Source organism: Oryzias latipes, chromosome 8, assembly GCF_002234675.1.
Source record: "Oryzias latipes chromosome 8, ASM223467v1".
NCBI lineage: Eukaryota > Metazoa > Chordata > Actinopteri > Beloniformes > Adrianichthyidae > Oryzias > Oryzias latipes.
In genome coordinates, this window is record NC_019866.2 from 9214596 (window position 1) to 9227640 (window position 13045).

The following is a 13045-nucleotide window of genomic DNA, read 5'->3' on the forward strand; positions in this document are numbered from 1 at the left end:
CAGGTGATTTTTGTTCAAAATTGAACTGAGGGGAATGATAGAAGCTGCAATGGTGGGATAATTGAAAATAATTGAGCAAATTGCAGATTTGAGAAGTTGGCTTCATCAGCACTGCGGGGGCGAAATATGAGCATGTGGAGAGAGAAGAGGTGAACAGAGGAGAAGCCAGATCTTAATGATAATGAACAAAACACTCCCCTCCAGTTTGCCTCCACCCCTGAAGATTTGTGTATCTGAATAATCAGCGTGTACGTGTCTCAGTGTCACATGCATGAGAGCAGATGAGCGGCTTTGATCTCTGTATCCTGTGCTTCAGCAGCTATTCAGCAGCTATTCAGGAGCCGGAGGGCATACAACCTGGCCCTGGTTTGAAAAGCCCCTTAAGCACTGAGAATATGTACCACTGGAATGCAACAGCACTGACTGGATCTTCACATTTAGTCTGACTGAACCTGTGTATTTGGCACAGAGTGTGTGCCAAAGAATGAGAGAATATGCCTAAATATGGAAGAGAAAAAAATCAGTTTCTTTGTTGACTAAAATGCCCCAATCTTGTATTTATAGCAATTTATTTTTTTTAAATTATAGCGAAAAACATCTTTTGTAGGTTTTATTGCTATTGTTGATCCATAAAAATGTGTTCAAATTAGGCCAAATATACTGTTGTAGGCATTGAAAATGTTTTGTTAATGCTTTTTATCGCCCAAAACACACATTTAGATTAGTTCAATAATTTCTCATTACATGGGGTTGCACGAGCTATTATTGGACAGTTCAGGCTGTAAACACCACACAGCTGTGATATTACAAATCAAATTCTGTAACTGGAGATAGGATAAGATGCTTTTGACCAATGTATCCCATCTTCAGTAAGATATTGGAACATTTTATATTAGATCATGTTGGTAATGAATCCTTTATCCCACCAGGCTTGACGTTTTAAGATTTTTTTCAAATATATTTTAAAGCTTGAAGACATAAAAAAAGCAGGACTATGATCTTCTGATCTGACCTGTTTATTTAACTTCTTCTCAAACAAAATGAAAAAAGTGATAGAAAAATGATGCTAAAATATTTTGACGGCAGTCAGATTTTAAATACTCAGTTGTTCGTCATCCTTATGCACAGTGAAGATGCACGCTTCTAAAAATGCACGAATCACTGAAAGTCGATAGTCTTGACAGGATTTTTTTTTTTTTCGCTTTCTGCAGGCCGAGTGACCATCTTTGATCATTTTTCCCTCAGGACTTCTGATCCTTTGTTTTTTATTGATTCCAAAGAAGCCAATGCTGCACATTCTGCAATTTATCTCAGAGACTGTTTATAACTCTGAATTTTTGTACCTCATTCTTAAAAGTGGTATGTTTAGTAATTACAATTTTAAGCTTTTTTTATCAACTGTCAACAAATGGACTGCAAAAACCACTTACCCTATCCTTGCTAGAACATAAATCAGCTACAGTCTACTAATTTTTCTTCGATTTGTGGGCTTGATAGTGTAGCAATACTGACAAGCTATTTGGACTAAAGTTAGCCTTTCAGTTTCACTTGTTAGTCATGTCTTGCGTTTCTTCCTCCTACTCTTCCCATACTCAAGAGCTGCTTACCTTCAACATCTTTAAAAAAAAACCATCTTGGCTGTAATTTACATTTCCATATGTTGTCAGTGGCGCCAGGCAGAGTGGATAATTGGGTTGAAAGTGGTGACTGTGAAAGCATGGTAGAAAGGGATACAGGGAGGGCCGACCGGAAAAAAAAGAAAAGAAACAAAAGCCATTACAGGATGGATTATTTTTTCCCTTCACTCGTCTTTTTACCATGCTGCTCTTAACCACTTGTGCGGCTGAAAAGATTTACCTTGGCCTCCTATTCTCTTTCACTCTGGTTCTGCCTCCCCCAGAGCCTTGCTCCAGCCCAACCTTTGCCTCATCCATATTCATCCTGCATCTGCCTCTCTCACTCTTATTCTCTCTATTGGGCTCTCCCTTCCTATGTCTCACTGTGTCACCCGCAGCATGGCGTTAATACACCAATTAGTACTAAGAGCAGATAATGGACTCTGTCATATCGCAAACGGAAAAGGGAGACACAGAGACGCAGCAATTGAAAAAGAGAAAAAGAGAGCCCGATTGAGAGGAGTAGGGTGGTAGGGGTGTCTTTATGGATGTGGTCTTTTAAAATGTTCAAAAAGCTACATTTACTGTGCACATCCTGATGGGGGAGAGTGTTGGGAAAGCGCTTTGGTGGTCATAGGTTGCTTTAAAAAATGTAAAAAAAATTACGCAAATGCTCTGCAGGCCCTACATGTGGATATCTGTTTTCGTTTTGTTGGACTCTTAACTCCTTTCATGGGGCCCTCCCCTTTCAGCTTTGATGAAAAAAAAATCCCACCATTTTCTTACATGCTGTTCAGTTTAATATCCACGCCTACAGGCCTTTTTCAGTAAATGCAGGACATCCAGGTAAAATGTAATTCATGTGCATTTTGATGTCATTTTGTGCACATTCTACTCACAATCTATTCAATAAACCTGAAGTCAAAAAGTTCAGAACCGACTGGAAGCCATGCAAAGATCATCCATCTAAGTTCTCTTTTCTTTCCTTTTTTCATTTCAAAGTTTGAAAGAAAAGTCCTGCAAAACAGAAAATTCACTTTTGTGGTAAACAAAGCAATTTGTCAAAAAGTGCTAAACAAAAAAGCTATTCAAGTGTGAAAAAAAATTGCAGGTAATTGCAAATTGGGTAAGGTGTTACATAAATAATGGTGCCGCATAAGCATGAGTTATGAATTGCAAAAATTGGCATTAATCAAACATGAGGTGAAAATAAAATATTCCAGCTGTTAGGACAAAGCAGGCAACAGTCATGCTATCAAGAGCACTGATGCTCTGCATTAGTGAGCAAGACATTGACATATTTAGAAAATGCATGTGACATTGAATTCAAGTTAATAAAAGAGTGCTGTTAACAATGACTGACATTTGCAGACTAATAGCACGACCATGCCGACTGTAAATCTCCGACAGAGGGACAATCGGGCATTTTAGTGACTACAATCATCAACACCCATCTAAATCATTTTTCTTCAGTTAGAATTATGATGTGGTGTCAAAAAAACCTGAATGCCCAATTTATCTATTATTAATTTCCTGTCCACTTTGTTTATTTAGATGTTTTATTTATTTATACTTTCTGGACAGAGCAATCATGATTGAACAAATGTGAAGAAAGAAAGAAAATAATGATTTTTGAGCAGTGATAATTTATTTTGCAAAGTGTTTAATTCGCACAGACTGATGGACGACTGCAAGATGGAAATAACTCATCATTTACCTGAAGGTAGGGTATTCTCTGTCTTGAATTTTTGGGGGAAATTTAGAATTTGTTTATTTCAAGCAATCAAAACCAAAAAAAAACAAAAAAAAAAAAACACAGAAGACAAACAGAAGAAATTAATATCTTAAAATGTGTATCAATTAATATTACGAAATTTTAATATCTGGTTTGCTTTTACTCTTACAAACCATTACACTTACATAGAAATCCCATTTTATTGGTTATGAATACATAAATAAAGTAGTGTCAGACTGTTTGTACAACGCTTCCATTTGGTATGAACCAATCAGCAGATTTGTGGTCATTGGGGTTGTTGCTAAGAGACTGGGAATGATTAGTAACTGCTCCAACTTTGCAAAGCTTGTGATGTTTTTAATTTGTCCACATTTTGGTTCTTCAGGTTCTGGTTGAAGTTGGAACAATGAGGATGACGTACAGGTTTTTTTGAAACAACACACTGTAATGTTTCATGACAAGCATCTAATACTGAGGTTAGGACCTCCTGAGCAAAGTACATTATGTGTGTTTATTGACACTATAAGTAAGGCAACCCATGAAGGTCAATTGACTAGATTTTAGAGCTGCATAACATGGTAGGTGCTCCGTGACAGAGGCTAAGTGGCAAAGGCATGTACTGCCTTTTCAGTTGAATGTAACATTACTTAACATAATAGAAACTGACAAAATCATTTTCCAAGTTGAGAGAAAAAATTGCAACATGCACTGTGCATTGGTGCAATTACTGCATGTGATGTGAAAGCAGAATAATTTCATTTGGCAGCATAGCTCACCCTTTGTGCACCTGGAGACAAAAGACTGCCTAAATTAATCCAAAATTATCATCTCCCTGATCTGATGTGAACATTTTATACAAATGATTGTTAGAAATTTCCTGGATTTTCAGCCGGAAATACAAAATCAGTTTCACTTACCTTACTTGTACAGAAATGTGGAAAAATAAGGGCCAAGGAAGTTTTCTGGAACTTTTATTTTTATAGAAACTGGTTTAGATTTGATTTGATTTTTTTAGAGAACAATTATCTGTCCTAAAGATAACAATTTAACCTAATATGGATGAAAGTGTCAATTAAAGATGACATTATTACACAAGTCTAATTATGGTGTGTAAATGCTTGAACAGATCTTCATTTTACCAGGTTTTATTACATTTTTCATTGTAATTCCATGACTTTTTCTCCTCCCAGTAGTTGATTCATGAAGGCTTTTAATACACAATTTATATTTTAGTTTTCCCCCTCACTTAATAACAACCTTTATGTCAAAGGAAGTAATAACTCATAACGTTGCTTCAGCTCATTACACCACTTCATTCGAAGGAAAACAACAAAAAAGAATCTTTATGTATGTAAAACAGGAAATTGTAACTCTAAAGACAGTGTAAATGTTCAGGACCAGAGCTTGGTCATATATATATATATATATATATATATATATATATATATATATATATATATATATATATATATATATATATATATATATATATATATATATATATATATATATATATAAATGTTATCCACAGCACTTCAGGGCAAATCAGAAACTTGGGAGAGCTCAGTGATATTTAACTGAGGTGTGTTGTCAGTTCACATGACTTGTTTTCTGAAAGATTCTATTAAATTGAGTTTTAGACATTTTAGTCTTAGTAGTTCACTCGTAAAAATGTAGAACGAAATCCTCTTCATCTGTCACTCACTAATAATAAGCTCTTACACAAGCGAGGTTCAGGATAAGGTCTCCTTCACTGATAACAAATGAGTAGATTTTTAGTGGAAAATACTGATGTAAAGGTTTGACCTTTTTTCATAAAATGGGCTCAATGTGTCAGAAATGACAAGAAAATGCATTCGACACAATGCAGTTGTGAATCAAGTTTCCTGGTTCCTGTTAAAGAACTGCGTCAGTGGTCCTAATGCAAGCCAATCATGGCACACCATTTAAGAAGCCATAGAGGTCCCTGAACCCCACCTTTGGAAATCACGTGGTTAAGGCAATTAAAGAAAGGTGCCATACCAAGACAACGTGTGGGCGGGATGAAATTGCGCGTTATCCTCAAGAGTTGGGCTTCGATATAGAAAAAATTGCCCAACAACCTTTAGGCTGCCAGACTTTGTGTAAAAAGCTAAGATGCCAAATGGCGTAATGAGAATGATGCTACCGAGTCTGAAAGCAGTGCGTTAGTGGTCCTGATGAGAGAGCACACTGCTTGCGACAAAAGACCGGAGAGACCAGAGTGATCCGCTGTGCGCGTCAGGGCGCACAGGAGAACCGCATATGCATGTCCTGCGTGCTCTCCTCCTTTTAATGGGTGGCTTCGAGCCGCTGAGGTGCATGACGGCGAGAAGACGATGAGGATAACGCGCGAACAGGAGCATCAGACATTCAGGAGTCTGATTTAGCTCGCATGTTTTTGGCGAGGGAGGAACATTTGTTCACATGCTCCGTGTCTAAGTACCAGCGACGGGCAGGCAGCACCATCCAAACTTCTGTTTCATCCGCCTTCAGTTGTCTATTTTCTCCATCTTTACTTGCGTCCCGTTACTGTTTCCATCCAGGACTATGCTGTTATTTATTTTGATACCCACACGGGCGAATTTCCCGGATAGTCGAGTTTGTCCGTAAGGATTGTCCATCCACCGCTGCCTTTGTCTGTGCTTTAATCGGGTATTTTCCTCCCACAGTTTGTCCTTGTTTTTTCTTTCTTTCTTTTTGTCGTCGGTTTTTCTTTAAGATAGAAGCCTATTAATTTTTAATTCTTATGCATCTGCACGAAGACGGTACCAGGGAAGAGAAAGAGTCACACCAGAGGGGGAGAGAAGGAGGCGAGTGAGGAGAAAAAGCAGAATGAACGAGACACACTGAGCGGTCAAGAGAAGGGGAGATCGGAGGATTCTAGGTAAGACTGAGAGATATTTATTTTATTTAGTTTTTATTTTATTTTAGACTATATGCGCTATAAATGAGTAATACCAGAGTAAATATAAGGGATTGTGCCCAAAGCAGGCGTCCTGGATCAACCTTCATGAGGCGTTCAGGCATGTACTGTAATGGGATTTTATTTATTTAATATTTTATTGTTTGACGGAGAAGGAGTTCATAGTTACTGGTGCGTCAGCAGGGATCTGTGTATTTGAATATGCTCTGGCTCTCTAAAAAAAAGGGGAAAAGTCTAGTCTGGGTATAAGATCCTCTCCTTGGCCTGTGCAGTCCTAATGAATACTTTAGGAAAGAAATCTCTATATAGAAATGTATGTTTTTATAATACTCATATGATCTATAGGCTTAAAGGGCTGCTTATTTATACTACAAACATACAATTCTTTTCATATTTAGTAATATATATATATATATATATATATATATATATATATATATATATATATATATATATATATATATATATATATATATATATATTTATATATATGGATGTTGCATTAGTATTTGAGAACATTAAATCCTTGCAAGGTAGGAATTGAGCATTAGAGGAATAAAGGCATCAGAGTGCAGTGTACAGTCCCAATCCTGCAGCATTAATCCTGTATCTCCTCAAATCATTACTTGTAGGTAGGCTTCTTGCAGATTTCAGAGTTCTCTGAAAAGAGCTTCAGGAGGCTTAAATGACTCCCAGCTTATCTGAAATTTAAATTAGATTACAGTTTTTACAAATTGCTTCTGGATCTTGAACCTTGGAGCTCTGTCCCACCACGTCTATTTAATCAGACGTGCCTCTGTTAGGTTTCGGGGTTCTTGTCACGAAAAAAATGTGGGTTCATTAAACTGCTGCTACTAATTCCCATTTTAATATCAACGTGTTTACAAAGATAGCATCAACTGCTTTTGTTGTTGTGATGATGGATGAAATTAAACAGTCGCCTTTGTGCGTTATTGTGGCAAAACTGAACCCAAGGAATCCTATCAGGAAGACTTCAATAACAGCTTTTTTCTCCAACATGCAAGCCTTTGGCTCATTTTGCATGAGTGCTGTCTTTGTCTTGCATATTCTTGGGGTAGAATTGCCAATCTTTACTTTTCTGAAGGGGCTGAATTCAAATTCTTCAGGTGGTAAAACAGCAATATTGCAACTGTCTGATTGTGTTATCTGGGCATTCAAGAAGCCAGGCCCAGAATTGGTTTACTGCCAAACACACTCCCCAGAAAGAGAGAAGGATTTATTTCCCCCTTGTCTGTGTGTCACATCACCATCAGAAATTATTCTTTGCTCTCAGTGCTTGAATGATAATCATATTTCATCAAGGCATTGATTATCATCAGACATTTAATAAGTTACTAATAATTTGATTTATTTCTATTATGAATATTTGAAGGTTTTGTAGTATTGGTGTCAGATTTGATTAGCATAATATTCAGCCAAAAGAACCACTTGCAAAGAAACTGTTTTTCTCAAAACCACCCAGCTAATGTTTGCAGCAACCAAATTACACAAACTTTATTTTTGTACAGCATTTATTAAAAAAAAAGATTACATTTAACACATAGACAAATGTAAAAGCATGACACAAAACGTGTGCGCACATGTGAAAGTGTGTATTTATTGCGGGATAACGTTTTTTTCTTTTCGCAAATGAAATATAGTTCTCAACATGGGTATTCCTACATTTTATTTTGCATTTTGTTTCTCTCCTTTATGCAATATTTATGTACACCCTTCAGCTCCTTCTCAAGGCTGACTAAATGAATATGTTAATAAAGAATAAGCAGAGAGACAAGCTCTGATATGAATTTCAAAAAATCACCACATAGATCTATTGCATTGATTGAAAAAATAATAATTTGCTTTATTTTCAAAAAGAGTGAAAACCGCTTTTTTTTCTAACTTTTCTTCAGGTTCATTGATGTATCGAGAATAACTTTTATTTATAGAAAAAAATGCTGAAAATGTTACACAGAGAGAATGGTGATTGGCTCTAGTTTAACAGCATCTTTAGAATTATTTTGACGATGTTGTCCATCGTCAAACGGACATTTACAATTATACCTTAGAAGTATGGAGAAAAAAAACATGAAGAAATGTTTGAGCAAGCAGAAAAATAAAAAGAAGAAAAAATTCAGCTTTGGAAAATATTGGATTCTAAAAGGAAAGAAACAATTTTGTTTATAAATTAGAATTGATGACAATCATATTGAAAATATTTACAGGTTATAGTATTTTAAGTGAATTTTAAGGTCAACCCTTCTTGTACAAGATTTACACAACAATTGTATCTCCAATATAAAAATATAAAACATTTTGACAAGGTTGTTTGGTCTAGAATGGAGTTATTCTGACTGGAGATTTTGACAGTGGAACTGCATTACATTTTGTTGGTAGGATTAATCTCTGAGTTCCCTTTTGATGATAAAAGGTCTCCAAATATGATATCCGATTAGAGCCATGAGTCTGGCATGCTCATCTGCCAGTCCCCATCATATTGTTGTCCAAAAAACAGGAGATTTTATCTGGAGTTATTGTGTCCACATAGATTTGATCTAACCCTTAGAGTATTTGTAACTGTAAGGAATAAAAACAAACCTTTGCTAAATTGAATTCTATCTGGCCGTGTGTATTTGACCTTTCTTTGTAATCCCATTTGTCCACCCAAAATCACTGCTGTCTATCATTTTAGTTCATGATTAGAGAGCTATCTTCATCCAATTCCATCTCTTTGGGATAGATTTGTTTTTATATAGTAAAAGATGTGGCGCTGGAGCCTATTTTTTATAGTCTCCCATGAGGTGGTTTGTACCTGTGTAGCCCTTGTGCGTGGGCTAAAAGTGGTTCTTTCATGGCCTTTTTTTGTAATGTCAAACTGCTCCGTCTCTGTCGGACATTTATTTCAGAATTTTTTTCTCTGTGCTGACCTAAAAACCTGGCATTGTGTCGAGCATGGTCCCTCACCCTTTTCCTTTTTACATGCTGCACTTTTTACCTGCCAGGGGCACTTGGGTGGTTGTCACCAGCTTGATAAGACTTACTCTGACAGGAACACCATTATGATTATAATGACAGCTATTGTGGTTCAATGTTTTACCACCACCAACAAAACATGCTGGAAATGGTTTTTAACAGCTGTCGCTGGACTCATTATTGCAATAAAAAATACCCTATTATGTTTACTAAGGCTATTTGTCCTGGGTTGACTGTTGTCCCCAAAATGCTAGATTACATATTGGAAACATAAATACGCAGAAATTGATTGGAAATAAAAGCAAAAGAAGAAGAAAATGAAAAGCAGAGTAAATTTTTAGAATGCAGATTTACACAAAAGAGAGTAGATAAAAAGTATTTTTGTTGTGACACTGAGGTGAGAAAGGAATGGTCATTATATTTCCACTTTAAAGTGAATGGCTTTTCGAGAGCTCTGTGATGCAGCCATGCACTTGTGGTGCTGCGTGAACCATAGGTCTGTGTTGCATTTGAAGAAAGTCTGAAGGTGTGGGTTTTAAGAGGGCAGTCTTACAGGAACCCTACCACACACTAATTTAATTTAGTGCTGCCAGCCTTGAGCATGTGTAGGCGCCGGCATGGCTAAAATGAACAGGAGGAACAAGAGCGCATGAACAGAAAAAAAAATCGATGAGGACTCTTTTTCATAAATGGAGTGGGTGTTAAATTAGCTGGATTGGCCCATGTTGCAGCACACTGGATTGAGTGCCTGGTGTATTTTGGTTGTGTCTATTGACTGAGAGACAACTTGGTGCAGAGCAGTAAAAAGACGCAGTGACGCTCAATCAATGCGACCAATCATCATCATTTACAGTATATTTCATTCAGTTTTACGCAGGTTTGGACAGGTGAGAGGGCCTTGGATCAGTTTTCAAAACAATCAAATCACATCCACTTAGTGTGGTATTTATTTCCATTTTTCTTATTTTGTGTTTATTTTGTTTCATTAGAATCACCCAAGAGGATCTGTGAAGAGAAAATGCCCCAACCACTTGGTTTTCGGAGCTTCCTTAATGATTAACCTGTATAACCCCTTTGAGCCTTTCTGGTTTTTCCATTCATGTTGTTAGAAGCAGCTTCAAAACATAAGCTATCGGCTCTTACCGTTGTCATTTCCTAACATGTGTTATAGGTCTTCAAGCCCCGGTGGCAAGATGCAATTTTGAAGACATTTGAGAATAATGATCACCAATCAGTGTAATCTTGCCCTGCAGGTTGTTTGACATTTTAAGGAACAGCTTTTGCCATGCATACATAATGGCACAATGCTTTTAACACCATGAAAATAAGTTTGGTAAATATGTATCCATAATTAGCTAAATAATGCGAGCAATCAGAAAAATGCATTGACACTAAAATGTGTGCCTAACATACAGGAAACGAGCAGGCTCTGGTGCACTTTAAAACAATTTTTTTACACTAAGATGTTGTTCCCTGAAGGAGCTAAAAGGAGAGAAATGACCAACATAGAAAAAAGAGGAAAAGTAGGTCCATTGGGGAGCTAGAGTCTTGTCCTCAGGTAATTGGAGCTGCTCTCCACATCCAACCTATCCATCTAAAAAAAGCAACAGATGAAAGGAAACAGGGATCAATTGACCTAATCGCTTATCCAATCAATCCTTATGTTTTTTCTGATAGCTTGATAGAGGGCACACTCTTGGAGTGGCAGATGAGCTCTTCTAATTGGCTCCACCAAACCAAGCCGAGTTGAGAGTTTGGAATGGCAGGAGGGGTTGTCACTCCTCCTTACACCAGGTGCTTTTATTCTACCGGTGTCAATACTGACACCTTTATCCTCATTATCTTCAGCTTAGTGCCACGTGCAGACTCTTTATCATTTAATCAGCCGCTGCAGGACTTCAGTATTTCTTTTTTTACTTCTTCATTCTCATAATACACCATAATGTACTTTCTGCCTGTTTCTGACTCCTCAGTCTAAATTACTCTGATAGTCAACATGGTCTGTCTTGTTGACAATTTTGGTCAGACGGCTGAATTAAGAAAGATGTTCATAGACAGTGATGTTGACCTGAGATTCACCTGAGTCTTTCCAGCAAAGATGGCTGCAGTGGGTTCATATTTGTGTCAGGAGCACTCCCTGCGGAGTATGTGGTGTTGGACTGTTGTGCGCCCGTTTGTGTTAGTGCATCTTATGTGCCACACTTGTGAGCTGTGAAAAGAGGGGCTGGAGCAAAAGAAACTGCTTGTTTTCCTTGTTTGCCAAGACGGTAGTCAATAGGAAAACAGGTAAAGAGAAGCGAGACAAAGTGGCGGCTGGGGGGGAAAGGAGGCAAGCTGGATTTCGGGTAAAGGGTGTAGATGCACCCTTTTTTTTTGTAAATGTTTTTTTTTTTTTTTTAAACAGCAACATTTTGCTCGAAGACGAGGCAGATTTGACAAAGAAGTGGGGCGGGGTGTGTCATGATGGAAAACGTGAATAAACATTAAGAGCAATGAACTTTGAGGGAGTTCACATGTAGAATGGATTAATTAAGGATTATAATTATGTTGGGACTTTGCAGGCCTCACCCGAGACTACCTAGTGCTGCGCCTTTCCAATCTACACGCCCTCTGCTTCTTTGCACACACGGACACAAGCCACCGGAAAACATCACTCACAGTTGCTGTATCATGGATTTACCTTTCTGAGATTGTGCACATAAGTGAATGAGTGCAGCATCATATTAACCTTTCTGCTTGGGTTATTTTAATCTGTCCACCACAATACTGGTCTCACGGCGTTAGCCTTTGTACTCATGCAACAAATGCATCATTCCCATCTGTGTTCTGCAGAGAACACGGTACAGTAAGCTCAGCTTGAGGGAAAAATCTGCTTAGAGACATGACACCAATTCAAATTTTAATATTCGGCTGATGAAATCAAGTCAGTATGGTGCTGCTTATGAAAAGAGGTGCTACAGTACAGATGTGTAGCTTCATTAACACACGTGCTTGTAAATTTCGAAAAAATGTAAAGATTAATAAAACTTTTTTCTTTTGCATTCATTTTACTGCGTAAAAAATCTTTGCTGGTGCCACTGCATCAAGGAAAAAAATAAAGACACAATTTGATTTTTTTTCCTCCCTGATAAAATACTTTCCTGTTTTTTAACCCCTAAGTGCTCTGCCGTCTTTAGTTGCCCACCATTGGCTTACTATGTTATTTTCCAATGAATCATGAGCAAATCGTCTACAGTGGGTTTATAAAAATGCCTCCTGTGGTTGGACGTGGCATTTGGGAGTGAATATAAACAGTGAGACTGTGAGCTGTAAAATACAGGACAACCCAGAGCTGGGAAGCTGTTGAAAGATATGCGGCACTGAAAACCTTTTCTTCTTTTAGCATCGAGATAGGATTGAGGGTGCAATATCTCATGTCCACAAGGTAAATGAAGACATTTTTGTATTCTCCTGTAAAAATGAAAAACAACCAACTCACACACAGAAGCAATTTTAATGTTGTTGAATAAAATGCCATTAAAATTCACAATGCCTGCTCAGCAAAACCTTTATAGAAACTCCAATATTTTATGTGTATTTTCCTTGTAATTCTGCAGCTTTGTAGCAATGGGAAAAATTTCTATTTAGGACCAAGTTTTGTTAAGAGAAAAGCAACATGCAGGATGGTGAAGGCTATGTCTCTAAATGAACGCATTGACAGCTCTGCCAGAATATAAATACGCTCATAACCCTGTAACGATCACCTTCATACCATTTGTGCTTCTCAATTGATAATGG

General features: G+C 37.4%; 1 protein-coding gene across 3 annotated transcripts in view; it reads left to right on the forward strand.

Annotated features, from left to right (window-relative positions):
• The first annotated feature begins 5295 nt into the window (after nucleotides 1-5295).
• adgrl1 (adhesion G protein-coupled receptor L1) overlaps nucleotides 5296-13045 on the forward strand; it is a 97620-nt gene continuing 89870 nt past the window's right edge. Inside the window, exons 1-2 of one of the 3 annotated variants that reach the window (XM_020705244.2) lie at nucleotides 5296-6024; nucleotides 6135-6256. The gene's annotated coding sequence lies outside the window, so the exon portion shown is untranslated. Of the gene's footprint in view, nucleotides 6257-13045 lie in introns of all 3 variants that reach the window. The other 2 variants (XM_020705243.2, XM_011478090.3) reach the window with 2 other exon arrangements.